We start from the raw sequence: 27298 nt of genomic DNA on the forward strand, positions 1-27298 counted from the left end.
AGTTGAAAATATGTAGCATCTGCTCTTTCACTTATCATTCTTTGCTGAAGTCGTCGTCATCTTAAATTTCCTTTTATCATGGAGATGTGGGAAGTTTAAAAATAATGTTGGAAATTTTTGATAGAGCATGCCATCCAAGTTCAAGTATAATACAAGCATAAATTATTTGCTATTTCAAAACAAATTACTTATAAAGATGGGCAGTGCCCAGAGTCCTTGTAATTGTACTAACCAGTTTTGTACTCATAAAGGGTCATGGTCATTGCTCTAAAGCAGGAATGTCTCTTATTGAGTTATGAACATCTCATTTTTCTTGTCAAGTGTGCAATGTTCAGCTCTTCATTCTTGTGTGTTTTCAGTGGTGGGTTTTGTATCCTTGTATAATATACAGATGAGTGGTTTGTCTTTGCATATAGGTTTCTTGGGTTCAAACCTAGTTTGCTATCTACTATCCAGGTAACATTTAGTAAATTATTTAATCTCTCAAGTTCCAGATTACTTAATCATAAAATAGGAATAATATTAATTACTAAAATAGGGATAATATTAATTGCTACTAAATGACACAATATTAATAAAGTGCTAAATTGCTATTAAAGGACACAAAATTTATAAAATTTTGCACTGTGTCTGATATCCATAATCCCCAAGCAAATATTATTTATTGTTAGTTGATCACCTGGCAAATATTTATTAACAAGTATTTATGTGACTTGAGCACCATGCTAATCCTTGGGAATACATGGCCAAGAAGACAGAGATAATCTGTTAAAGGATTATCTTGTGCATCGTGGTATTCTATATACACACACACAATTGGTCCTCTAGAGTCTCTGATTCTCCACTTAGCAGAAACAACTGGTTGAACTACTGGGAATGAGGGAGAGTCATCCAGAGAAGTAATATTGAGAATGCTAGACTTTATTAACATCACTATGTCTATATAATCACATGCTATTATCAAAAGTTCATTCTGAAACTTTTTCATGCTGAGGGGTGAGCTGGGGTGCACACTAGAATCTGAATCAGTTCCTGCTGTTAGACTAAGCAGATCTCTCTGCTGCTTCTCCAGCCCCACCTCCTTGCACCTTTGCTTCATTAACTCTTAGCACTACAAGGTACCAACTCTATTTCCTCTGCAGCATCCGAGCCCTGCCATCTCATCTGCAACACACTTCCTCAGATGTTGCCTCCATTCCTGCTCCCAGAACTCTCAAAAACCCCGCCTCCCAGGAGCATAGATCTTACACGACTAAGACACATAGAAATGCAGCCATATTGCAGCCTAGCTGAAGTAAACACTAACCGAGAAATGTAAGACACAAACACAGGAAAAAGGGACCTTGTGTTGACAGGATTATGTGAACAGACTGTTCAAGCAGATAGGACTTTTAGCCACAAACAGTAACAGAAAGACCTTCTCAGATGTTGATAATGGCAGAGCTTTCTAAGAAGGTTGTTATTTTGCTCTTCTTTTGATAGTACAAGCACCGCAAAGCAATGAAGGCCGTGTCTTCTGCAAGGACATAGTAAGTCCACCTTTCCAAATGAATGCATGGAGGAAGCTGTAGTTATAACAAACTAGTAGAAGAACTGAAGATATAGCCTTCAATTGTTTTTGCTTATGCGCATTAGATTTATTTGCCTAAGTTTCTGTGAGTGGTAATATAAAGCACACTTCCATGTGTGTGCAGGCAGACACATATACATACAAATAAATAAGTAAAAAAATAAATACTAAAAAAGGAATTTAAAAGTAGTATATTGGGGTGATATGAGTTCTTCCTACTTTCTGATGTTATTATACACGGGATTTACATTGTTCCACTTGTCATAAATAGGGCATTTGCATACAAACTATTGTAGACTAATTCAAAGGGCATTTAAGCATTTGAACATTAATGACTAACTTTTATGTGGATGGCTTGGTTAATACCACGCAACCTCATTATTCACCTGAACCTTTTATGGGCTTGGTGCCTTTGATCTCGCAGATATCTAGAAACATCTAGGACATGATGAAATGAGCCTGTTCCGGCTCATGGTGTTTAGATATGTCAATGGGAGACCTTTAATGCCATCACAATAGCACTGCTTATCTCCCTTCACCAGAGTGGAACACAGCAGAGCATGAGAAATGCATATGCCCAGGTCTCAACAAAGAGCTCATTACCGTATTAGACTTAGCGGTGCTCAGTTAACTCTGAAGGCTGAAAACGCAGGCAAACGAGGCAACTGAGTACACTTGATTGCTGAGTGTTGTCCCAATGAAAGAGATCATTTTAGCAACCGTTTCAGTAGTGTCTGACTTCACAAACCACTCTTCTCCCTGTGAGCATGTTTCTTCCAAGATGGACGAGGAGGCAGATGCTGCCAGATATTTCCAAATCTATACGAAATTTCTCCCACCGCCAGATACATTTCATGTTCCTTTCAAGGCGAGGTTGAGAATGCGTATGCCCAAATTACATAGTTCAGTTCACTTCAGGGCTGCCTTTCTATTTTATGCCAGTTCCCTTTCACACACCATTCAGACAGGATTAAATTGCACATGCTTTAAACATAATATGTGTTGAAGTAATGAGAGTCCACCTGGCTTCCTGGATGGATGAATTAAGCGCGCCAACAACTTCTAGAGTAGGAAAAACTATTAATTTGGTTCTTTGATAAAGAATTGGAGAGTCCCCTCCCCCAAGAAAAATTGTCCGGGAAAAGATTTGATTATAGGTAGGGCTACGCTATCTTAAAGTGTCTTATTCATGTTGTGTAATTGATGCAATTGTTAAAAATATCACTGGCAAAGGATAGGTCCTCCATTGTCTTTCAGTACAAAACAAATTTCCACTTCTGTCTAGAGACTCTTAATAAGGGGTCTAAAGCAACAACTTGTAACTCATTAGCAGAGATCAGCAAATCTGCACCCCAAGTAGGTGCCCTGAAGAATGATTGAGCTCAAGGTTTCTTCTACTTTTTCAAGAAATGAAACACTTGTAGAACCCTTACTCCAGAATCCTCTGATGGCTTCTTACCGTAAACTAAACATGACTTTGCTTTCTGTAAACGTGATGTCACATGAAACAAAATTCTAGATTGTCCAGTGGTAGCACCACCCAGAGACAAGAGGCAATGCTGATGTTGAAGACTACCTGGCAGCTAACTTTGCCCAGTCTTCTCCCACATTTCATAATGGAAAGTGTTAAGTGTTCAAACATGGATGCTTTTACAGTGCAACTTGTGATCTGTTGACTTAAAATGTTTAGTAGCAAAGAGGTTGAGAATGATGGTGCCGGCCTGAGAAGATTCCAAGAAGTATGATGAGCTGTATAATGAACTTCTGAGAGAGGCTGGAACTGCCCGCGAACTGTAACTATGTTCCCAAGGAGACCACAGCCTCCATTCCAGTTTTGTCATTCGGGCAGGGCACTTCATTTCGGGCCATCCAACCCTTCATGTGGCAAACGAGTTTCAGTGTCTATCTGACATACAATATAGACTCCGCCCAGTGACATTTTGAAACTTCTCAGATGATGGCACATCTCTATCTTGGATTCCCCCTCATAGAGTATTGATTTAGCAGGTTGTATTTATAATATGGGAAAAGAAATGCTGCATCAACATTTCTTCAGAGACAAAGAATTAAGTTTTATCTTTAAGAAGACTAAACATTCAAGACTAAACTAAAAACGGAACTCCTTGGAGACATACTAAATGTGACAATGTTTTAGGAATATGTTTAAGAAGGTATTTTACTTACATTATCCTCGTATTTTTATGGAAGAGTGCTATAAGATTATGTATATGTATTTGCAAAGAAATTTCAAAAAGCTCCCCAGTAAGTATAAAATTAGAATTCTATTCAATATGGAATAGCACTGTGGCATTGTTTAATTGATTACAAACTTCTTTTTCAGGAGTTCATGAAATTTTTGATGATATGTTAAGGTCAAAGAACTTAGATACATAGACTTACAGTGTCGTGAAGTTACTGGGCGGTTAAGAGAGTGCTGTTCTCAAAGTGAATTAGAAATATTATATGTTTTGGCATAAAAGATAAGTTTAGAATGTTTTCCAGCTTTCTTTAAGGTCAGTCTTGTAAGCGAGGAAGAAACCAGGGCTATAGCAGCAACTCCTGATGGTGAACACACAAAGTTTGGATGTGTATGCAAGTCAGGAAGATGTTAAAGAAGATTTTCTTTTAGCAAAGAAAACTCCAGAAATAGCAGCAGAGCACTCTTAAGAAACGCTGAATCAACGACAGTGCCGTTCCATGGTCTAAGAGATTAAACTCTGTGTTTAAGAAGAACTCAACATTCATTTTAAATGCACATATGCATTCCTTGTGACCTTCTCACTGTATGTTGACACATGGGGAGGGAAGGAAGGATAGGATTAAAAACCCTTGCAAAGCTTGAAGTGAGAAGATGTCATAGTTAGCATGTAAAAGCTGACTTGTCCTAACTGTAAGAATAAAGTAGGTTAGTGAATTCATCATCCACAATCTTGTTCAGAACATTTGTCAAAGGAATAAAACATGGCTCTAATTTGCAAACTATGGACCTTGTTTTCTTTTCCCATTCCCAGTAGCACCTATCCTAACTACACCTTTATTTAAAAAAAAATTGAAGCAAATATTACATATCTTTTCCTGTGTGTAACACAGACTTTACCGTGATTTGTTTATTGGGTATCAAAGAAACATGATATAGTGTACTCTGTGTACTTTGTAGGCAATTAACAAATAATTGGTAAAAGAATGAGTATGATTAGTGTGTTTTGTACAAAAAATATCACATTTGCTTTAAGCAGATAATTTGTAAATAAGATTAATGATGCAATTTCAGTATCACAGGTCCTAACTTCTGTGGACTAGAGGATAATGATTACTCTAGGGAATTGCTTTACTCAGCCACCACACTCATCCTCCCCTTCTTGTTTTGTTAGCCCTATAAAACAACTTGATAATGACAAATATTTGTACTAAGCGAACTTTCCCTCACCTTCCCTAAATATAGTTATGTAGACCAGGGTAGTTACATGGCCATAGAAAACCTATGTGGTAAACACCACAAAAGAGCTGTTAATGCACAAACTGAGTATCTCCTTAGGGGAATTAGACAAATAACCATAGCCTAAGCAAGCAAAGAACCAAGGTATGCAACTGGTAGGCCATCGGGTGGGGGAAAAGTGTGGTCCTTTGAAGACAGAAATAGGAGACAAGATTTGATCACACCACTCTCTCTATTGCTCTCTCTCTCTCTTTCCCTCTACACATGTGTGTGTGTTGTGTGTGTGTGTGTGTGTGAAAAGTGTGACAATGACGCCAATTGTTCTGCACAGCTAGTATGTGCTAAAATAATTACAAAATAAATTTTTTGTTATTGTCACTAGCATAGATATCCCTCACCACTGAGAGAGCCTTGTTCAAGAATTAAGTAGAATACTGCCTTTCACTCCAACCAGAAAAAAACATACAGGACATTGGTTTATAGTCATTAGCCAGTGTTACAAGAACTGAAACACAATGAAATAGAAACCTTAAATTTACTCAAGTTAATGAGCATTGAATGAGTTGGTATCACATTAGGATCTAACTAATGAGATACTGTTCTTTCCAGTCTGTGTTCCTCCTTGAGTTTGAGTCGGGATCACCTTGTATGAGATCTTCTCTTTCCATCAGACAGTTGCAGGCCTCGGGTGTTCATACCAGTGACAGCACCGCCTTCTCTCCCGTTCTCAGGCCTGTAGTGGGTAAGGGTTCAATACAACGGGGCACCCTCCCTGAGAATAGAAAACCGTGGGAGTGAACTGAGTTTTGGCTGCAAAAGGAAATATATATCCAATACTTTTGAAACATCGCTAGCACCTTTAACATAGAAATGTAAACCAAGAAATTGTAACACCTTTAGCCCTAAAAGATGGGCAAAAGCATCCCTGAAGAAAAGGTTGCCTAATTAAGTTAGACTAATTCATGCTATGTATTAATTTTGATACATGATGTCATGAATTTACTTAAATTTTATGATATCAACTACAGTGCTATTAAAGATCAGAATTAAATCTTTGACTACCATGAGAGCGACTGGAGACAATAAATAATCATTTTTTTCTAGTGTACTTTCTTGACTTCAAAAGCCTGGAAGACTGGGTGCTACATATCTATCTTAGGCTTAGGGAAAATGGGGGTTTTATTAATTTTTTTTAATCAACCAACTGTGTTTGTATGACACAGGAAAGTAGGTGTAAATATTGTGAAGCCAAATCTACAGTGCCATTTGACAAGAGGCTTGATTGAACTGTTTGTTTCTATCTACTTGGAATGCAGGTACCAGTGTTTTAGAAGATCTGGAATGTTCCTCGAAGGCTGGTGATATTATGGGGTGACCCTAGAAACTTTAAGAGGTGGAACTTAGTTGAAGGAAGTACGTCAGTGAAGTTGTACACTTATATATAAGGGCCACAGTTTCTTATCTATCTTCCATAAAATAAACTACTTTACTGCAATCCATGCTTCTGCCAAAGGCTGTGCTGACAAAGCAACAAAACCAAGCAACCACGCATGAACTAAAGCTCCTGAAACCAGGATCCAAAGCAAGCCTTCTGTTCCCGGGACAGAAAGCCAGTTCTGAGTGATAGATGGCTGCTACTTGGCAGATCTTTTGTACAGCTACCCAGTTTGCCTATGTACGACCAAGTCTGCATCATTGTATAACATAGGTTATATGACTACAGTGTTATAATAAACCCATGTGTACTTAGACTAGAAAAAGAAAATTTTATTGTTCGCAATCAAGGATCACAGCCCTTAGCTGGGTGCAGTGGCACACACCTGTAATGCCAATAGAAGCGAGCATATCTCTACTTGATCTATGAAGTTCCAGGACCGTCAGCGTAACATAATGGAGACCTTATGAAAAAGAATCACAGCCGGAGTATTGGGTTTCTGCATGTTACCAGTAACACTGATTTAGTAGATGTAGGCATGAAGATCTGCTTTTAATGTGGTAGATGGTGAAAAATATTTGGATAGTCCGTTGGTTACCCACCTTGAAAAGAAGGCTGTTGGCCAACATAGGGTATAACCAGGCAGTGGTGGCGCACGCCTTTAATCCCAGCACTTGGGAGGCAGAGGCAGGTGGATCTCTGTGAGTTGGAGACCAGCCTGGTCTACAAGAGCTAGTTCCTGGACAGGCTCTAAAGCTACAGAGAAACCCTGTCTCAGAAATAAATAAATAAATAAATATTCACAATTTAGATAGGACGTAGTTTACACCAGAAGTTTGCCATTTCCTGCAGATTCGGATAAATTAGATGAGCTCTATCTAGAATCGGCAGTGGAAAAAAAGGATGCATTTGCTAGGAAAGGCATTCTCTCACTGACGGCTAACTGCCCTGGTGGAGAGCCCATTGATTTGGGTCTTGCAGTGCTAAAAGTGATCTGCTTTGTACCTAAAATTGAAGAAGTTTTCCGCAGTGACCATGAAACTGCAGGCATAGTGGGAGGCAAGTCTCCCGCCTTGTCATAAAGCAGCGGTGATTCTGCTGGCGAGGGGTGATAAATTGTATTGCTTTTCCACCCAAGCCTATTATTTCCGATGATCTCAAGGTAGCCACCATTAATTTAAAGACCAGAGGATGAGCAGAGTCCAGGACTCACTAAATAAAAGCAGAGTGTCTGCAGGCAGGGAAGGTACACCTGGCAAAATTTCCAGGCATGGTAGCTTGTCTATGGCACGGAAACCAATCAATCCGACTGTACGGTTGAAATAACTCTCTTGACAAAGAAATCCCCAACTTTTTCGGATGCAGTTTGTTCTTGTGAAAACTTAGATAGACCTTTGTCATAATACTTCAAAAACCTGGGGTTCTCCAAACACGAGTTCCGGTAAAACTGTTGAGGAAAATTACGAATTTCTCAAAGAAGATCCAGAGACAGAAGAGAACAAGAGACAAAAAATATCTGGGAGGAGGAATTGGTGAGCATGGTACAGGTCAAGTAAGGTGGGCAGAGTCTCGGCTGTTTCTGTTCAGTAGGTTTTGCTAATTATTATGGGGAAGTGGCGAAGTCTTCCTTTTCCAAACAGATAGGTTTAATGCCATGATTCTCTTCCTTTCCCACCGTTGAAAATTCATGTGCTGGTGGCTGAAAAGATCTTCAGGTTTTTGGTTGTCAAACCAACATGGAGCCCCAATCTGTACCTATTGCAGAGGATGGAATATCGTCCTATAATCTTGGGCAGTTGTAGAGGTGGTGCCCTACCAGAAAGAGATTTAAGTCTTTTTTTCCTAAAGGGGGTAGGGAATCTCCTCCATGCATGTTTGTCTGGGAAATCAAAGGGACTGGACCACAGCAGAAACACCGATAGGCGATATCCAACTGTGCTGGTTTAAGAAGATGTCTACAAATAATTTGATACTCCTCCTCTCAAGATGACTTTCCCCTTGAGGATGGAATGACCCCAGTGACTCACTTCTAATTATAATCAAATGGAAGTAATTGTGTGTGAATTAGGCCTGGTCACAGAGGACGCTGTGACCCCATCGTTGCTCTTCTTGGATAACTCCAGTGGAGACATTATTGCTGTCCTGACCTGAGACATACTGCCAACAGGCATGTAAGGGGGACTTCTTAACATGGGGTCCTCCAGACCCAAGAAACCAAAATGCAGCCTTGCCAGCATCTTTCTTACAACCACGGGAGACAGTGTTATCTCACGAACACGAAAGTAAGCAGTTCCTGCTTTTGTGACCCCCAGAATCTTTGGGATAACCATTTGTGGGTTTAAGCCACTATATTTTGAAGCAACTCATTATGCAGCACCAAGGCATAAAAACTGAGGGTCCCAATGACTCCCTGTGTTTTTGGCGGCACTATTTTTACCTGTCCTTACAACTCTTTTTTCTGAGTGTGAAGTTCTGTCACATTGGTATTTTGATTTGTATTTTCCTAATAGTTATTTATATGAAGCATGTTCCCATGTGCTTTGTGTATGTCTTCTTCAGGGAAAAGCCTATTTCAATACTTTGCTCATTAAAAAAAAAAACACCGAAATTTTCTCTCTGTGTTTTTGAGTGCTATGTGTTCTTTACATTCTCTAAAATAATCCCATATATATATACATATGGGATTTTATATATATATATACTTATATATATGGGATTTTATATATATATTTATATATATATAAAACTTTTCGCTGTTTTATTTTTTGTTTTTTTTTTTTTTTGCATATTCTAAAACCACAACGTATTTAGCTGTCAATCTAGGTCTATGTTCAGGTTTTTTCTTTAGTCACCAGGGCTTTTCATCTAGTCCTCACAAGATTTTGCCTCACCAGGGATTTAGGTCATAAGGATTTACTAAGCTGTATTTTCTCTAGAGTTTTCTATGTTGGTTCTTACAGTTAGTTCTCTGATCCATTTTTAACATGAGGTGTAGAATGGCCCCCGTTTCACTGTGCTCACACACAGGAATACACGTACATCTCCCGCTGTCCCAACCTTGTAGGCTGACAACCAAAAGCCTTTGTTGAAAAATTACTTTTTTCTCTTGGAGCATCTGAAGTCTCGATGGAGAGTTTGTGCACGCATGTGCCTGCTCTGTAGTATGTTGAGTACCAAGAATGAAGATAACCTGGCTTGGATTTGTGAAAAGATAATTTATATCAGACATTTTTTTCTTTTTTTAAAATTCATTAGATTTTAAAAAATACCAATTTATGTTCCCACTCCCTCCCATTCCCTCCACATACCCTCCCACCCCACCCCCATCCAATCCTCAGAGAGGGTAAAGGCACATTGCTCTGGGGAATGTCCAAGGCCCTCTCTACTATATCTAGGCTGAGCAAGGTATACATCCAAAGAAATTAGGATCCCCAAAAGCCAGTAAATGCAGTAGGGATAAATCCTAGTGCCACTGCCATGCAACTGTCAACCACATTCAGAGGGGTTAGTTTGGTCCTATGCTTGTTCCTTCCAGGTCCAGCTGGAGTTGGTGAGCTCCTATTAGCACAGGCAAACTGTTTCAGTGGATGAACCCCTCATGGTCTTGACCTCTTTGCTCATATTCTCACTCCTTCCACTCTTCAACTGGACTTTGGGAGCTCAGTCCAGTGCTCCAATGTGGGTCTCTGCCTCTGTTTCTATCTGTTGTTGGACGAAGGTTCTACGGTGATATTTAAGATAATCATCAGTCTGCCCACAGGGCAAGGCCAGTTTGGGCACCCTCTCCTCTATTGCTTAGGGTCATCCTTGTAGATTTGTGGGAATTTCTCTAGATCCTGGTTTTTGCTAACTCTATAATGGCTCCCTCAATCAAGATATCTCTTTCCTTGCTCTCATCTCTGCCCTTCCTATATCTCGACTATCCCATTCCCTCAAGTTCTCCTCAACCCTCCCCTTCTCCCCTGCTCTTACCCTTCTACCCTCCCTTCTTCCCCTACTCCCCTGCTCCCAATTTTGTCATGCTATCTTGTCTGTTTCCAAATTCCAGTTGGGTGTATATTATGTTTTTCTTTGGGTTCATCTTATTACTTAGCTTCTTTAGGATCATGAACTATAGATTCAATGTCCTTTGTTTATAGCTAGTATCCACTAAAAAATGAGTACATACCATATTCATTTTTGGGGTTACCTCACTCAGGATAGTCTTCTCTAATTCCATCCATTTGCATGCAAAATTCAAGATGTTGTTTTTTTACCGCTGAGTAGTACTCTAATGTGTAGATGTGTCATACTTTCTTTATCCATTCTTCAGTTGAGGGGCACCTAGGTTGTTTTCAGTTTCTGGCTATGACAAATAATGCTGCTATGAACATAGTTGAACAAGTGATTTTGTATTATGATTGAGCATCTTTTGGGTACATTCCCAAGAGTGGTATTGCTGGTTCCTGAGCTAAGTTGATTCCCAGGTTTCTGAGAAACCACCATACTAATTTCCAAAGTGGTTGTACAAGTTTGCATTCCCACCAGCAATGGATGAGTGTTCCCCTTCCTCTACATCCTCTCCAGCAAAAGCTATCATTAGTGTTTTTGATCTTAGCCATTCTGACAGGTGTAAGATGGTATCTCAGAGTTGTTTTGATTTTCATTTCCCTGATAGCTAAGGATGTTGAACATGTCCTTAAGTATCTTTTGGCCATTTGAGATTCTTCTGTGGAGAAGTCTCTATTTAGTTCAGTACCCCATTTTTTAATTGGGTTATTTAGAATTTTAATGCCTAATTCCTTAGACATTAACCTTCTTTGGAGATCAGTCCTTTGATGGATGTGGGGTTGGTGAAGATCTTTTCCCATCCAATAGGTTGCCTTTTTGTCTTAATGACTGTGTCCTTTGCTTTACAAACTGTCTCATTTTCAGGAAATCCCATTTATTCATAGTTGCTCTTATTGTCTGTGCTATTGGGGTTATAGGTAGGAAGTGGTCTCCTGTGCCCATGCGTTGAAGACTACTTCCCACTTTCTCTTCTATCAGATTCAAGAATGGTAGGATTTATATTGAGGTCTTTAATCCATTTGGACTTGAATTTTGTGCATGACGATAGATATGGATCTATTTTCATTCTTCTACATGTTGACATCCAGCTATGCCAGCACCATTTGTTGAAGATGCCTTCTTTTTCCATTGTATAAATTTTAGCTTCTTTGTCAAAAATTAGGTGTTTATAGGTGTGTTGATTAATATCTGGGTCAACCTCTCTGTTTTTATGCTAATACCAAGCTGTTTTCATTACTGTAGCTCTGTAATAGAGCTTGATGTCAGGGATGGTGATGCCTCCGGAAGGCAGGTTGGGAAAGCTGACCATCTCCAGCACCGCTGGGAAGTATCCTGAAGCCCGCTTTTAAGTTCCGGTAGATGCCACCCCAGTGCTTCTGCAGCTAGGGTGACGTTTGACAGGAACTAGCTCAGAGGTAGTCTTGTGTTGTAGAGAACATTTTGGTGTTTTGTTGTTGTTGTTGTTGTTTAAGCTTATTTAACCCAAAATTTATAGCATTTTATTTCAGCTTTTGGAAAGTTACATTTACTGTCTTTCACAAAAAGCTAATAGAAATAGAGACAGTTGAGACCGGCGGTGGTAGCACACGCCTTTAATCCCAGTACTGCTTGGGAGGCAGAGGCAGGTGGAATCTCTATGAGTTCAAGGCCAGCCTGATCTGCAAGAGCTAGGCTTCAATGCTCCAGAGAAACCCTGTCTAAAAGAAAGAAAGAAAGAAAGAAAGAAAGAAAGAAAGAAAGAAAGAAAGAAAGAAAGAAAGAAAGAAAGAAAGAAAGAAAAAAAAATAGGAACAGTTGAATCTACAGTATGGCTAATGAAGGAAGACACAGTACAAACATTGTCAACTCTGCTGACTCTGTGATTGGTATCAAAGCCTCCACATAGTAAAGAGGGCTTTGCTTAATAACACCAGTAACTGGCAAATAAATTCTTCTGTTTAACATGCTTTAGATTTTCATTTAATGGATTTTTTTTTTCTCGATGTCATTAGTGCTTCCTGCAGTGGCCCTTGTGTAGAACTGCGGGACTCAGTATGGCAGTAGGTGACCACAAACCCGAGTCTGGAGAGACCCCAAAAGCCATTTAAGCTGCTGAGTGTTGTGAGTTGAAAAGGCACTGCATTATGGAGACCTAGTGTTCTAAAGAGAAAACGAGCTGGGAGCAGTGGTGCACACATGTAACCAAGGTACTCGTCCTGAGTTCCAGGCTAGCCAGGGTCACCTAATAACATCCTGTTTAGTGGTCATATTTTGTGTTTTAACAGATAAAACTTGCCTGAAGGCCAGAGTACAGAGTTAAGCCAGTAGAGCTCAGGCCATGGTGGCACATGCCTTTAATCCCAGGACTCTGGAGGTACAGGCAGAGGGGTCTTTGTGAGTTCAAGGTCACCTGGGTTACAGCTTCCTTGAAGGAGAAAGAGAGTTCACACAAAGGTGATTCCAGCACTTGGGAGCACACAACTTTAATCCCAGCACTAGGGAGGTGGAGCCAGGGAGGGCAGGAGCTCAGTGCAGACTGACGCCACAAGCTGAAGCAGTCAGTCTGAGGAACAGTTAGTCTGAGAAGGCAGCCAGTTGGAGGAGGCAGTCTGAGGACAGGATGGCCCCTTTGATCTGAGCACTGACAGAGGTAAGAACTCTAGTGGCTGGCCACTCTGCTTCTCTGATCTCTCTGCTTTCACCCCCTGATGGCTGATTCTGGGTTTTTATTATAAGAACAATTAGAATTTGTACTTACACTATTTAAAAAAAATAGCAAAATATCTAATTTTTGTGGTGTACACATTTAAATGTTTTGTATATATTGAATTAATTAGAGAATAAAATTCAAGTTAGCGGCATTTCTTTGTACCTGTTGAGATACAGCCATGAAAATTTTAAATTGCAGATGACTCTCAGGTTTGTGAGTCACTCTGTTTTTATTGGCGAAGCCTGCTTAAGAGGCAAACTGTTAGTACAACTGCACCGTGGCTCCATTTGTATGATCAGCTACACACCTGCATACAGTGCACAACACGCATTCCAGTCTTCTGGAGGGAAATTTCTACTCCCTCATCACTTTCTACTGTTAGTGGTCTAGTTCCTTCCCGAGAACCCCTTTCTTGTTCTGCTTATTTAGCAAATTCTTCTAACATTTCATCAGCCAGCAGAAACACCATTTTCCCCATAAAATGTTTTCCGGACTCCCTGGCCTCAGAGCTGCACCTCAGATAGAAAGAAACACTGTCTTCGAGGGTGTGCCAGTGGCTTGGCCAACGTCTAGTGAATGCCTACTGTTTGCTGAGCGCAGAGATAAGTGTTGGAGGTCTCTCAGTGTGAGCAATAGGGGGCTTAGGTCCTACGCCTGCACACTTTGATCCTAGAAGGGTGCTGATAAGTGAACGTTTATAAAAATGGCTTGAAGGATGCTGGACATGAGAAATGTCGAGCACGCACACAAATCTGTCTTAGACTGCTTGTAGATATTCATAAGAGGATAAACTAAAATGTTGAATTCCAGAGGAGTGACAAAGTTTTTTTTTTTTAAATTTATTTATTTACTATGTATATAATATTCATTGTACATATATACCTGCAGGCCAGAAAGGGGGAAAGGGGCACCAGACCTCATTACAGATGGTTGTGAGCCACCATGTGGTTGCTGGGAATTGAACTCAGGACCTTTGGAAGAGCAGGCAATGCTCTTAACCGTTGAGCCATCTCTCCAGCCCTAATGCACCTACGTTTGGGTATATAAACTGAAGGAGACCTTTTCACATTACACACGGTTCCAGTGAGAACTGGCTCTCAAATACAAATGACTCTAGAGACACTTGTGCATCGCAGAATCCCAACATCCATGCCATGATCCTCTTAGCCCGGAAATTTAGATACTGCTTTTTTAGAATGTAAAATTATTGTGTAGCCACTAGGAGATGTTGCTCTGTTGAAGAGACATTGATCAGCCAGCAATGATGAGGTTCAATCCTTGAGAATAGAAAAAAAATTGTGCATATGAGCGTGTTTGATATATGTGGATTATGTGCCAGGCACATTTGTGGAGGTCAGAGGACAACTTTATGGAGCGCATTCCCAGGATCAAACTCATGTGACCAGGCTTGTGCAGCGAGTGACTGTATCCTTGCACCATCTTACTGACCCTGTACTGGGATTTTTTTTTTTAAAAGGAAGAACAAACATAAAATGGTCTTCACACAATTAACATGGTACATTCAAATGAATCCCACATGAGTTATGCAATTAATTTTACACAAAAATGTTATAAAAATTCCGGGGTTTTAATTATTATATTAGGAGTGGGCGAGTAGTTTCCATGCACCATCTAACATCTAAGGCTGTTGGCGTTTCAGCCCTGATATTGGATAAGCAGGGTAAGATTTGGCTTGCTGGGCAGGGTCGGCGGTCCAAAACCTGGCTAAGAAGTGAGACCAACACATCTCAGAGTGCCATTTGAGAGACCCCAACATCTGTCCTTAGGTCTGACACTGTGGTACATGACCTTACTTACTCCTTGGGGGGAGCCTCACTCTCTTGCATGGAGTGAGGCTTAGTTTAACTTTAAATTAATTGTGACAGGCTGTCTGGATTCTTAGTCTGTTCCAGAGAGGAAATTGCCAATCAGAAGAGAGGAAAATGTTTGCCTATTGGTAACACACACTTGAAATAAAACACAAACTCAGAATTCCGTGTGTATGTGTGTATGTGTGTGTGTGTGTGTGCGTGCATGCATGCAGGGGTTTTACATATATAGTCAAGTACCATCTCTCTTTGTTTCATCCTTAGTCCTTAGTTTTACAAAACGGAATCTCTCATTTTGGAACTTAGTCCTCGAACTTGCTAAAAAGTCCTGGCTGGCCTCGAACTTCCCACTTTCTGTCTCCTCCTCCCAATGACTGGGATTATAGGCTAGTATCACCATGGCTAACTGAAATCTCTTGTTGAATCCACTACAATCTACCACAATGATGATTTTTGAGACTGACATTGAATTTTCAATAAAATGTCAAATAAAGCCCAATAAATTGCTTAAAAACACAGACACAGTTATAGTACATTTTAGAAAGTCCTTGTGTAATATCTAAAACATTTTTTATCAAAAGTGTGAAGATCCAATTATGCTGTTCATTTAATTGTAAATATTATATTTTTCCAATCCAGGATAAATGATACCCCAAAGATTTGCCTTAAGCAGATTTTGAACTGTGGCATACACAAATGCTATTCTGTTACATGAGGTTTAGGATACATTAACAACAGATTGCATAGGTGAATCACGGGAAGAGATGATACGTATCTTAAAATATACCATTACCATTAAGCAAAATATTCCTAACGTGTGCTCAGGATTGTGCTAGGATATCACTCTACTAAGAATTAATTTGAAAAACTGCCTTCGCTTTCAAGATTGGGAAAATACTCCAGACCTTACTCATTTGAAAAGCCTAAAAAATAATTTGTGAAACTATTACATAACAGCAAAGGTTATAGTTTGATTACTTGAGTAAATTTTGGTTTCTTTGTGTATCAATAACTCTGTTTTTAAATGCTACCGAAAATGCATGAGAGTGGATAGCTTCATCCACAAAACTGTCTTATTCAGGGAGTAGTTTAACACAGGCATACCACATTAGAGTTTAGAGTGAACTGAAGATGTACGTTAGTGTTTTTTAATGTCAAACAAAACCAACTTCTGCAATCTCTCTCTCTCTCTCTCTCTCTCTCTCTCTCTCTCTCTCTCTCTCTCTCTCTCTGCTCGTATTTCTTTTCATGGCGAGATACTAAAGAGAAAAAGAAAGGTGGCATCTCGGGTGAGGGGAGAGTCAGAAGGAGTCTTTACAAGTAAGATGCCTGAGGAGAGGAGATTATAAAGCGGAAAACACGAGAGATCATGGTTTCGTATTATTCTCTCCTCCCTCCACTTTCTCGCTTCACCAATCTGTAGCCCTCCTCAAATTCAGAGGCGGGATCAGCAAGACGAGACTGCAGGAAACTCAGGTTTCGCTGCACTGCCACCCTGGCTTCGTGATGTAATTGTTATTTATTGAGACTCTGAATTGAGCAGAGCTGCTTAAAGAAGTGACAGCCCATCTCCTAGTCCTGTTGGGTCAGATCCTTCCTGGGGGTGGTGCAGATTGGCCGGCAGACCCTGCTTTGCAGGGACAAAGCAGCTGAAGATAAACCCGGTTTCCTGGGTCCTGCGTCCGTCTAGGGAGCTGAGCTGGGCACTCCTCAGGTCTCCTTCCCAGTTTTCCGCTTGGAATCATGCCACATTAATTACTGGGTCCTACTAGGTGCTGGGCATGGGGTCAAAATGACCTAGAGTTATAGCGCCGTAGCTTCCGGAATTTAAGCGGGACACAGATTTCAAGGAGGTGGAAATTGAGGGTGGGTAAAAGGGAGCCAAGAGAACGCGTGCTGTGGGGTGAAATGGGAGGAAGGGAGACACTTAAGGTGCCAGCCCCTGGGGAAGGGTTAGGACGCCCCGATTCCCCTGCGGTGCCCCCAAGGCTTGCCCAAGCCTGGGTGACATGGACGATCGCCTGGTCCCTAGGGACAATCTGTCCAGGCGGCTGGACGGAGCCGGAAAGCCAGGGCTCCGGTTTGGGGCGCAAGGCACCCCCCTCTCCTGGTCGAACTGCGTCCTCTCTCTCTGCCTTCAAGGCCGCGCGGCCCCGGGGACCCCACCCGGAGCACCCGAGAGGAGGCCTTCAGGAGCTGGGTAGGCTCCCCAGCTACAGCGAGCCGCCGGGTACGCGAACAGCCGGGGTGACAATGGGAGGGAGGGGCAGAAAAGGGTTAAGAAACTTGGCTGAAGAGCTGAATGGCGTGGAGCAGCGAGGGGAGGGACCCGGCCGCCGCGAACTCGGCGGTGGAGGGAGGAGCGCGGCTGCGGCGGGCGGGCGGCGAGCGAGGCGCTCAAAGTCAGCCTCGCAGACATTGCAGCAGAGCCCCGAACTCGGGAGGCGACGGCGATCGCGGCGCAGGCGGAGGACGAGCCGGCCCCAGCCCGCCCGTGCGCACCGCCCGTGGCCTCGCGCGGCCGCAGGGCACGGCTAACCCGGGAAGGAGGGAGCGACGCGGATCGGCGGCCCGGAGCCGCGGCGGCCTCGGTGAGTGGCGATCGCGGCCCGGGCTCCGTGTGGAGCTGGCGGAGCGGACGCCGAGCCGCCCGGGCACGGCCTGGGTGCACGGCCCGTGGAGGCGGCGGAGGCCGGGGAGGCCCACGGGGGGCGCCGGCGACACGGATCCCGGGGACAGCCTGCCGCCGCTCCTGGCTCCGGGTCTCCCCGGGAACTCGCGGGCCCGGCCGGCGCGGCCGCCAAGTTGTAGAGTTCCCAGCCGTGGGCTCGTCCGTGCCAGCCGTGGCGCGAGGGGCGCAGCCGCCCTGGGTGTTCTGCGCCGGGACCCACGCGGGTGGCCGGGTCGCGGGGCCCGGGTCGAGCCCGCTTGGCTGCCCCTGTTGGCCCCGAGCCCCGGGCGCTGGCTGCTGCGCCGCTCGGTCCTGCCGCCCAGCGGTGCCCGCGGTGGCGCCCGCGCTGCTCCCCGCCTCTTGCCGGTGCCTCCCAGCGCGGTGCTCGCCGATTCCGGCAGGGAAAAGTGACTCGGAACAGGGACAGCGCTGAACCCCAGGCCCGGCCTGCTGGGCACCAGGTCCCCGCCTGACGAGGCAGGGCGAGGCGCCTTGCACCCGAGGCCTCAACCTGGTTTTTTCCCCAGCATCCGAGAGCTGGGTTCGCATTTAGCGTTGAGTCTGGTGAAGTCCAGGGAGACGCTCTTCTCTCGTACCACTCTCGTCCTTACTACTATTGTTGTTTGAGGAAACCCTCTTCCGTGGAAACACTCCCCAGACCCTCCCATCTTTCCCAAAGTAGTTTACAAATTTTAATCAGGAGTTGATGTTCAGACTGAAGGAACAAAGGAATTCACAGTGTTTAAAAGGCGGACTGGCTGTGAGTCTGACACATGTTGATCTCTGAGGCATTCCAGGAGTTTCTACCTTCCATCTTGTCAGTAATTTAATTGGATTCTGGCGGTCGTAAACGAAGAACAGAATGTTAGGTAATTTTATGTTGAGATATATATGTATTTTTAATTAATGGGTCAGTTTAGTTAGGGGAAAGTCCCGACGTTCTGAGGTGCAATAACTTAGCTCATTTTTGTGGCACGAGGTTGGAGTTTGTCTGCTAAATGAGTGACACAGGGAAAACCGTGTTTTTAGAGGAAGAGAGACACTGTCTAAAAGTAAAACAAGGTTGCTGTGTCTGTTTGTCTGTGTCTGTATACACCTATATATACGTAAATGATATGTAGTCTTTGTATTTCTTGGATTTTGTAAAGCAAGGGGCTTCAGTAATTCATTCTGTAAAGTTATGAATTACAGTGAACCTGGTTATTAGTGAATCATGGGTCTTAGCAAGTGGGCGGCATCTTCCCAATGCTATTATTCAGAGTTTAATCATCAGTTTGCCACCTTTGTCTAAGAGACAGTGAAGTAAGTCGACTTTTTAAACAAACGGTGCTTCATGTGCGTGGCCCCTAAACGTGGCTGCTGTCTGGAGTGTGTTGAAATGCTCTCCCACTTCCAAGTGAGTTGCCCTGGTTTTGCCCAGCAGCCTGGAAATGTCCATAGGGCTTAATTGATTCAGGGAGCCTGGCTTCAACACCAATGGGAACTTTCTCTGCTTGGACTGAGTTCCCATAGACAAAGAAAGACGATCAGTTAGTGCAGCAGGCACTACCTGTGTCCTCTAGGACTGGATACTTAACTCCAGACTGCTTTATACGGTGGTAGGGAGAGTTCTTAACAAACTTAGCCTTTGAAGTACAGGGGGAGAACGAGGAAAACATATTCAAGAAGTAAATAACGAGGGCAGTTTGGTTGCTGCTTTTATGCCAGGGAGTTCCGTGCAGTGCCTTTGGGATAGTTGAAAGTCAGGCTTAAAGTCCAGGAGAAGACTGCGAACCACTCGTCTGTGTTTCCAAACTTTGTTGAACTTGAATTTTTCTTGCTGAGATATCTGGAAATAGTGTGAGTTAGCCAAGGGGAAGTGTTGGTGGATGAGGCTAGGGCTCCTCTGAGTTTTCCAGTTTTAAGAGCAAAACATTGTGATAAAAAATAACCTATACCACCACCTAGAGTCTGTTTGTTAGTTTATGGCTCCTGGAGTTTGCTTACATCGACATGTCCCTTATGGGTGCTGTTTAGTCCAAACATGATTGAGAACTTCAGGCTTTCCAAAGGCCATCCAGGAGAACAATTATTTAAGTAGTAGACAGCGAGTGCCAATTTAAATTATCCACGCCACCTCCAGAATAGAAAATTATGACATATCAACTCAAGTGGGCTGTGCTCCAAAGATATTAATTCAGAAGTTTAGGACGGAGGCTTTTAAGCTTGTACTGCATGTCAGGTGGCTCGGACTTAGATTTTTCTGTGTTTTCAGAGATTCAAGAAACATTGCGAAATAAGTGTTCTCAGTGCCTTTTGAGGTTCAAGGGAAACGAAAGCAATGGTAAGGATACAGAGGGAGGAGTGTTGCCACTGCAAACGTTCTAGACATTGAAAAGGTCAGGGAGAAGTAGGCAGTGGTTGAATTTGGGTTCCGATATGTGAGCATACAGTCACCGTGAGAGAGAGTGATAGTCTGTCCGGCTGGTGGTTTACAGGCAGCAAAGCCGTCTGTTGAACAGGGGACCTTTGGGAGGCAGCCTCTGCCATGTGGCTTAGCACATTGTCCAAGGAGGAAGTAATGTTCCTCCTTGAAACGTGTAGCCTGAAAGATGGCCTCCAAGATCTTTAATTAAATATCAGTTGAACAGGGAGAACTGGAGCACTGTATTAATTCTGTCAAACATCACTATTTTAGAACATTGAGGACAACTAAAAATGAATTAACTCCTATCTGAAAGCCGAGTTTCGTAGAAGGGTGACAGATGAGGCAAAATATGTCAATCTAGTGGAACACATAGGGAGATCGGGATAGGCACGCCATCCTCGGCTCCCTGGATAGTTGAGAGAAAAAGAAGTTATTGCTGATTGTGCAGATTTCCTCTCAAACCAGGACTAGAAGATCATGGCCTGGAGGTCATTTTAAATCAGGGTGGCTTAGGATCTATGAGGTTAAAGGTGTTAGATTTTTTTTTTTTTAATTTGTAAGCCTAAAGATTGTCAGCAACTTACGTTTTCCAGAAAAGTAATAACACTTTGATGTATGAAGTTAAAAGATCATTCAACTAAAAATACATTTAAGACATTTAAATTCGAATCAGTAAAAGGCATTCGTTTTAAACCATGAGTCCCTTTTATGTTTTCAAATTTAGATTGCGTAACAGTTTTTAAAGCCTGGGTCAGTTTCTTTCTCTGCCCCTACTGTCTCTCCCTCCCTTTCCCCCATACCCTCCTCTCCGGGATAAACAAATCACGCATCTCTAGCCATTTTCCTCTCCTCCATGAAAATGGCTTTAATTTGTTGAGCTTTCTTCCCCATGTGTGGCAGGCTGCCGGTTACTCTGGATGTTGCTCCTTCCCTTTCAGGGGACTGCTACAGTCTGAATGGGTTGTGTACTTTCTCATAATGACTTATTCTTACAGGGATGGTGACTGAGGCAAAAGTATTTGCTGCTCTTAGCAAAACCCTGTGTGCCCCTGTCTTCCCACTGGAGGCATACTTTCATTTAAAAGACCTTGACTTCTGCTGAAGAGCTGAGCTGTTTTCAGCAGAGCATGGAAGAGTAACTTCCTGGATGGACAGAGTTGGGTCTGAATTAAACAGTGTGGGATTGAGCTCCTGAAATGGTAGCATTTCAGAAACCAGGGGATGAGCACATGCATTCAGTAGTATTTGCATAACAACCGTCAGAAACCTAACTCCAGGATGGACCTGAGGAAGGTGGCCACCAGGCATGTCAGAGGATGAAGCAGGCCCACGGCACACACTGGGATCTGCGCAAAAGTTGGAAGAAAAAGTAAATGGAGGAGGGAGATCTTGTTTCCCATCCGTGTTTGTGTCTGATGCTGGCCGGGGCCGGTGAATTGCTGATGGTAATGGATTCCCTTTTATGAGGCCAGCAATATTATATAAACAGTGATTGTTCGAGGGAGTGAAATGGCAAGTTCTCCATTTGTGCAGATTCACAGCGAGTTTTGAAATGTTCCCTAAGTGTATCTGAAATGGAAGGTCAAAACTGGGTACCAGAATAGAACCAGGAGGTAGAGTTTACTCGGAAGAAAGTGAATATTATGCCCTTTTCTTTCATCTCTTCATTTTAAGATTTGTGGTTTTGATAAGATTACTGTAGACATGGGAAACTGGTCCCGAGGTTTCCGGGGGTGGACATCTTTGTACAGACTCCGTGGTGGCGATGGCTTGGTGTAACTGGCTAAGGTTAAGTATACTGTCTCATTGTTCAAGGGGAATGGACAGCAAAGAGACCAAAAGTCTCATCAGGGTTCCCCAACAAACAGTGTGCCTAGATGCCCATCATTTTTCTTTTCCTTCTTCATCACTGATATCCAATATTCAATTTGTATATACACTAGATGTATAGAAATTCTAAAACTTGGATTGGAGTTTGTTTTGGACAAAACTCGTGTGTTGCTGTGGGTATGTAAGATGCGTTTTTCATGGGGGAAATCTGGTATGTAAACTCCTAGAAGGTCATGCCATTTTTTGTAGCTGTTACTGTGTATTCTGTTTTGTGGACCCTGACATTCTAATTAGTCCCCGCACTTTATTGCAGTCATGTCAGATAAAACATTATAAAACTTGTGGTATTATTGATTATCAATATGCCTTAAACAAGACAATTTTTCTGTAGTTTCCTATAACGGAGAATAGAAGTGGATTTTCAAAACTGTGATCCATTTTACAATTATATTTTAGGAGTTTGAATCATGCTAGGGATATTAGCCTAGAACTCTAGGGGAGCTATAGAGAGCCGCAAATCTGAAGGCTGGCAACCCAGAGGGCAAGAAGAAAGGTTACTTCTGTCCTGAAGGAGAGCATGTTATCTACAGTAGTAGGCTGGAAATACTTTTAATATATGTCAGTTTCTAAGACAGATTATTCTTGAAGCTAATCAGATGGATAATTAGAAGTTATGATTCACCTGGTTTGATTTTTGGTTGAAGTAATGCCTAGCAGGGTGGCAGCATACATTGAAACAAAGGCTGGGAAGGTAATTGTGACGTCCCCGTCCTGCTGGGTCCCCCATCTTGCTCTCCTCCTTTCCTCTTCTTGGGCCTTCAGTTAATGGGACAGGGCTCAACCAAGGGTTTTGTGTGGAAATCTGGAAACCGAATTAGCATTGGTCAGAGTAAATAGCTGCATTTGAAATTTCAAAGTATCCCTCTTCACTTTCCCTCAGATTTCTCACTTCCCACTCTAGGAATGAAAAACTCGTTAAAACCCACCTTTTGTTGTCGTGATTTATTTTTTTAGATTTGTGGGTTTAAAATTTTTTTTTTTCAAAAAGATCTTTAAGGATGAAAGGAAGAATATCCTTTATTTGCCTTAAATTTTGTGTGGCTAGCCCAGGGTTTCAAGAAACATTAAATTTAGAAGCCTGCTAGGTCCTTAACTTCTCAGCCTGAGTTTCCCACCTGGGACTAGGAGCCTCATGCTGCTGTTTACTGAGAGCTTCGGTGGAAGGGAATCTTTCACTTTTGGACTTCTAATTAAGAAAGCCCGTTTAATGATAGGCAAGGTTACTCCTTTGGAACCGTGCAATTTCCATCGGCTGCAAAGGATTGTGGGCAACTCGGGAGCTAAGGAGTTTGGAGCTTGTATTGTTAGTAGTTTGCTTTGAATATTTTCCTTCATGGTCTTTACCAGCTCTGTGAAGGTACAAAGTAACATGGTGGTGATTAGCTTTAGAAGAGTTGGGAGGAAACTCATGATTGTGTATGGTGGTTAAGTTGGCTGCTGTGGTTATGAGCTTTTAATTATTGAATTTATCTAGACATAACATGTGAACATATTAAATAGCATTGCATTAAAAATGTCAGATGCTAATTTAGCGTTGCAAGGGTGAGGTGTGGATTTATGCTTAGATACAAGCTTAAAGTGAGAATAATATTATAACATAGTTTTTAATGTGGGCTGTTAATAAGGTGGGTAAGAACCTGGCCGATACTGTTGGAATCAGATATTAAGATTTGGAAGTGCTGCACAAAATGGGACTTCTTGAGGAATCTCTCTAGAAATAGAGAAAGATGGTTCTGTCTTCATTCTTTCTTCCCTCCGGCCCTCTCCTTTGTGTTTGTGTGTGTGTCTGTGTGTTGTTGTTGAGGATTAAACCCAGAGCCTTGTGCATGTTAGGCATGTATGTGCTCTCCCACCGAAGGACACCTGCAACCTAAGAGATAGGACCTTTAAGGAGTGGATGATAACTGGGTGGGGAAAACCATAGTTTAAGTTTTTGATTCCTGAATTTTGAGTTTTCCGTAATCTAGTAACAGAGAGGTTGATTTATATGCCGGGAAAAGAAACAAATTAAGGAAGGAGAGACAGAAGGAAAAGTCTTGAGAAACATGAGAAAACTCCAAATTAGTTAATTACCCTTGCAGTATTTCACCAAAATGACACAAAGGGTCATGCAGGATCGGGTTTGATTTTTGATTTTTGCAAAAAATGCATTAAAAATAGTACTTTTTCATTCTACATTTTTTTTTCTAGCGTAATCTACTAAATCAGTATTGGATTCTGCTAAAAGGGAAGTCCTTTTGTCTCCCTGGGCAACAACATCCGTGGCATGAGAGGTCAGATGTGATTTTCTGTTCTGAGATTCTGCGGCTCCGTGTCAATACATATTGCTCAGGATTTCAAACTGGTGGTTTTAGAAGGAGCAGAGACGACTGAGTGAAAACTTAGCATGCGCAGAACTTGTGTTGCTACATGCCTTTTGCTGTTTGACCCCCTTCCCGCCCTCAAGAGGAGGGGCAGGAGCAGGGAAAGGAAGTGAACTCATCCTCAGGAGGCGACTGCTTTGTAGCAGGCATGGTTCTGGCCAGTTTACATGCATTTTTCACTTTTAATCCTTGCAAATACCCCCGAGACTCATAGAGATTATTTCCTCTAGTTTATAGCTACAGAAACCCAGTTTGTGAGCTGCCAGAGTCACTTGCCTGAGGTCACACAGCTAATTTCATTTTCCACGAGAATATGCCGTCTTTGGAAAAGGAAAATAGCTACCAGCTGACTTTCAGGAAGCCATTAAGAACCATTGCTCTCCTACCTGATAGCCACAAACCTAGGTTCCAAGGACAAATCTCCCAGCTTGATGCTCACAGTCCCGTTTCTCTGGGAAGGCCCCTCTTTTATTGGTTCCCTGGCTTCCTAACCTTAACCAGAGGAAAACTAGTCCCCGAGGGCAGCTGGCTACTTTCCCCAAACTCAGTCCCCAAGGGCAGCTGGCTACTCTCCCTCCAGCGCTAGCTCCTCTGAAGTGCACCACTGAAGTATTGCAGTGTTCTTCAAAGCGGTGGACGCCGCTGTGTTTCTTGACATAATTCATTAAAATAGCTTGTCATTCTCTTAATCCTGGTGCTCCCAGGCCTAAGTGTGTTTGTCCACTTCAGGGAGCTGCTGTTTAGCCTTCCTAGTTGAAAAATCGCAACCCTTGACTATCCTTAATGCGATTTTCTTTTTAGTACCTTTTCTTCACCCACAACGGTTTGTTAAAGGCTATGATATGTTAATAAAGCACCGTCTGAGCTCCCAACAGGAAACAGATAATGCATTTCTGAGTTTATTGGAAGGCCAGAGATAAGGGACAATTGGCTTCATTGGGGGAGTAGTCCTTAGTGAGGAGGGAGCACTTTGACTTAGGAGGCTGGTGGCAGAGAGTGCAGTTTTAAGTACACACCGGTCGTGTGCTTTTATTGTTGAGGCAATGAGAAACGAAGTTATAAACCTCTCCGCCTTTTTTTTTTTTTTTTTTTTACTAGATTCATTTAAAATTTATGGAATTTGGAACCCCAAACCACTCTGGCTGAGTGGTTCCCTGTACACTCAAAGGTACAAGCTGAAATTGTGTTGGAGACATAGAGTGAGCTATAAAGTGAATATACATAATATTTTCTGGTGTGCTTTGAATGTTGGATTGCCAAGGAAATGTTGGGCAACAAAGGATTCCCATAAAAGCTGCAAGATAATGTTTTGCTCCTCTCTTTTATTAAGAGACTAGATATTTTATTCTGGCTGAGTAGGAGAGGAACTCTCAAAGTGAACAGTCTGGGGAGGAGATCTTCTGGTTCAGATTATGTATTGGTATTTTTTTGTCCAACCCTTCCATGACTATACTGAGTTCAATGGAAGAGACCGATTCTATGTGATAGCAAGCATAAGGGTGGACCGAGAGTTTTGAATTGACCATCTGGTGCTTTCTTAGTGTCTCCATGCTTTGTATCACTGAGGCAGAACCCACGGTAGAGAATAGCTCTGCCGCAGAGGAGGGTCCCCCCCCCCCCGTGTGAATCAGTGTTGTGGTTTCTCCACTGAATTTTGAAGCTCCACAAATTGAAATAATATCGTGGTGTATTTTCGGGGTGCAAGAAGACCTGATAGAAAGCCATAGATGGTGTGAAGTTAAGCACTCGGTCTAGGGGGTCTCTCATCCTGCTTCCTCCTTAGTACAAGTATGCTTGGGACTTACGCATGATTTCCCCTCTCCATCCTAATCCTTGCTGTTTAATATTGTTTCCCCCTTAATTTTGGAATTTCTCATCTACCCACTGCAGGAAGCCATACATTTGGGTAAACGATTACTAAATTGCTCAGTACGTTGTGTCATTGTTAACTTCAAAATTCCCAAGGGGAGGAAACTGAGCCTGTAAAATTAACCTGGCTGGAGGTTGGATAGATCCAGGGTGTGAAGTCATGTCGTGATTTTCTTTTAACTCTTTTGTTTCTGTTTTTGTTTTCTTGATGAAGTTCAGGAAGGAAAGAGAGGGGGTGGGGGGGGGAGAGAGAGAGAGAGAGAGAGAGAGAGAGAGAGAGAGAGAGAGAGAGAGAAGCAGTGGATGCAGCACAGTAAAGGACACGTTAAAGCCAAGGCAAGATGAGTAATCCTTACTCAGTGTTGTGTCTTGAGAGGTGAGCATGCACAACTACCTCTCTGTGGTCTTGGCACTCTATTTCCTTGTGGCCCTCAGAGTAACCTTAGGATTCACTCTATGACTTGAATATACCTTCTCAGCCATTTTGTAGTACAGGTATGTGCGTGTTCATGCAAATGCTTTGTTTTGAGTCTTCATACGCTTTTCAATTCTGCTTCAACAGCCACAGGGCTGAGGTTTCCTGGGCTTTCTTCCTTCTATGTTAGTATGTCTATTGGTATTATAGATTTTTTTCAAGTCTTTCTTAGGAAGTCCTGTTGGTGAGAGTTCAGGGGCAGTGTCTCTGACATTTCTAGGAGACATAATCTCAAGGCAAACTCCCTGATCCTCTGGCTCATACAGTCTTTCTACCCCATCTTCCAGAATGTTCCCCAAGCCTCTGATGTAGGACTCTGCATTTTGATCAGTTGTGATTTTGTGTGCTTGTCTGTGTCTGCTACAAAGAGAAGTTCCCTTGAAGAGAGGGAGGCACTATGCTTATCTGTGGGTATAAGGACACGGATTTAGGATCTAGTTAGGGATTATGCTGGTTTAGTAAAGTGGTGGTTTCAGGTTCCCCTAGACAGCTAAGGAGTGCTGAGAGTTGAAGAACTAGTCTTCCCCAGGGAAGAGCACACCCACTGACTAACCTATACCAAATAGTCAGCTCTGAAGATGTACGTTCAGGTACCATTATATGGACTGAGCAGT

The 27298-nt window shown here is 42.5% G+C and overlaps 1 protein-coding gene across 2 annotated transcripts in view; it reads left to right on the forward strand.

Moving 5' to 3' along the window:
* The first annotated feature begins 17395 nt into the window (after window positions 1-17395).
* Nrip1 (nuclear receptor interacting protein 1) overlaps window positions 17396-27298 on the forward strand; it is an 83852-nt gene continuing 73949 nt past the window's right edge. For both annotated transcript variants that reach the window (XM_057764619.1, XM_057764618.1), the window contains exon 1: window positions 17396-17600. The gene's annotated coding sequence lies outside the window, so the exon portion shown is untranslated. The remainder of the gene's footprint in view (window positions 17601-27298) is intronic.

Source organism: Chionomys nivalis, chromosome 3, assembly GCF_950005125.1.
Source record: "Chionomys nivalis chromosome 3, mChiNiv1.1, whole genome shotgun sequence".
NCBI lineage: Eukaryota > Metazoa > Chordata > Mammalia > Rodentia > Cricetidae > Chionomys > Chionomys nivalis.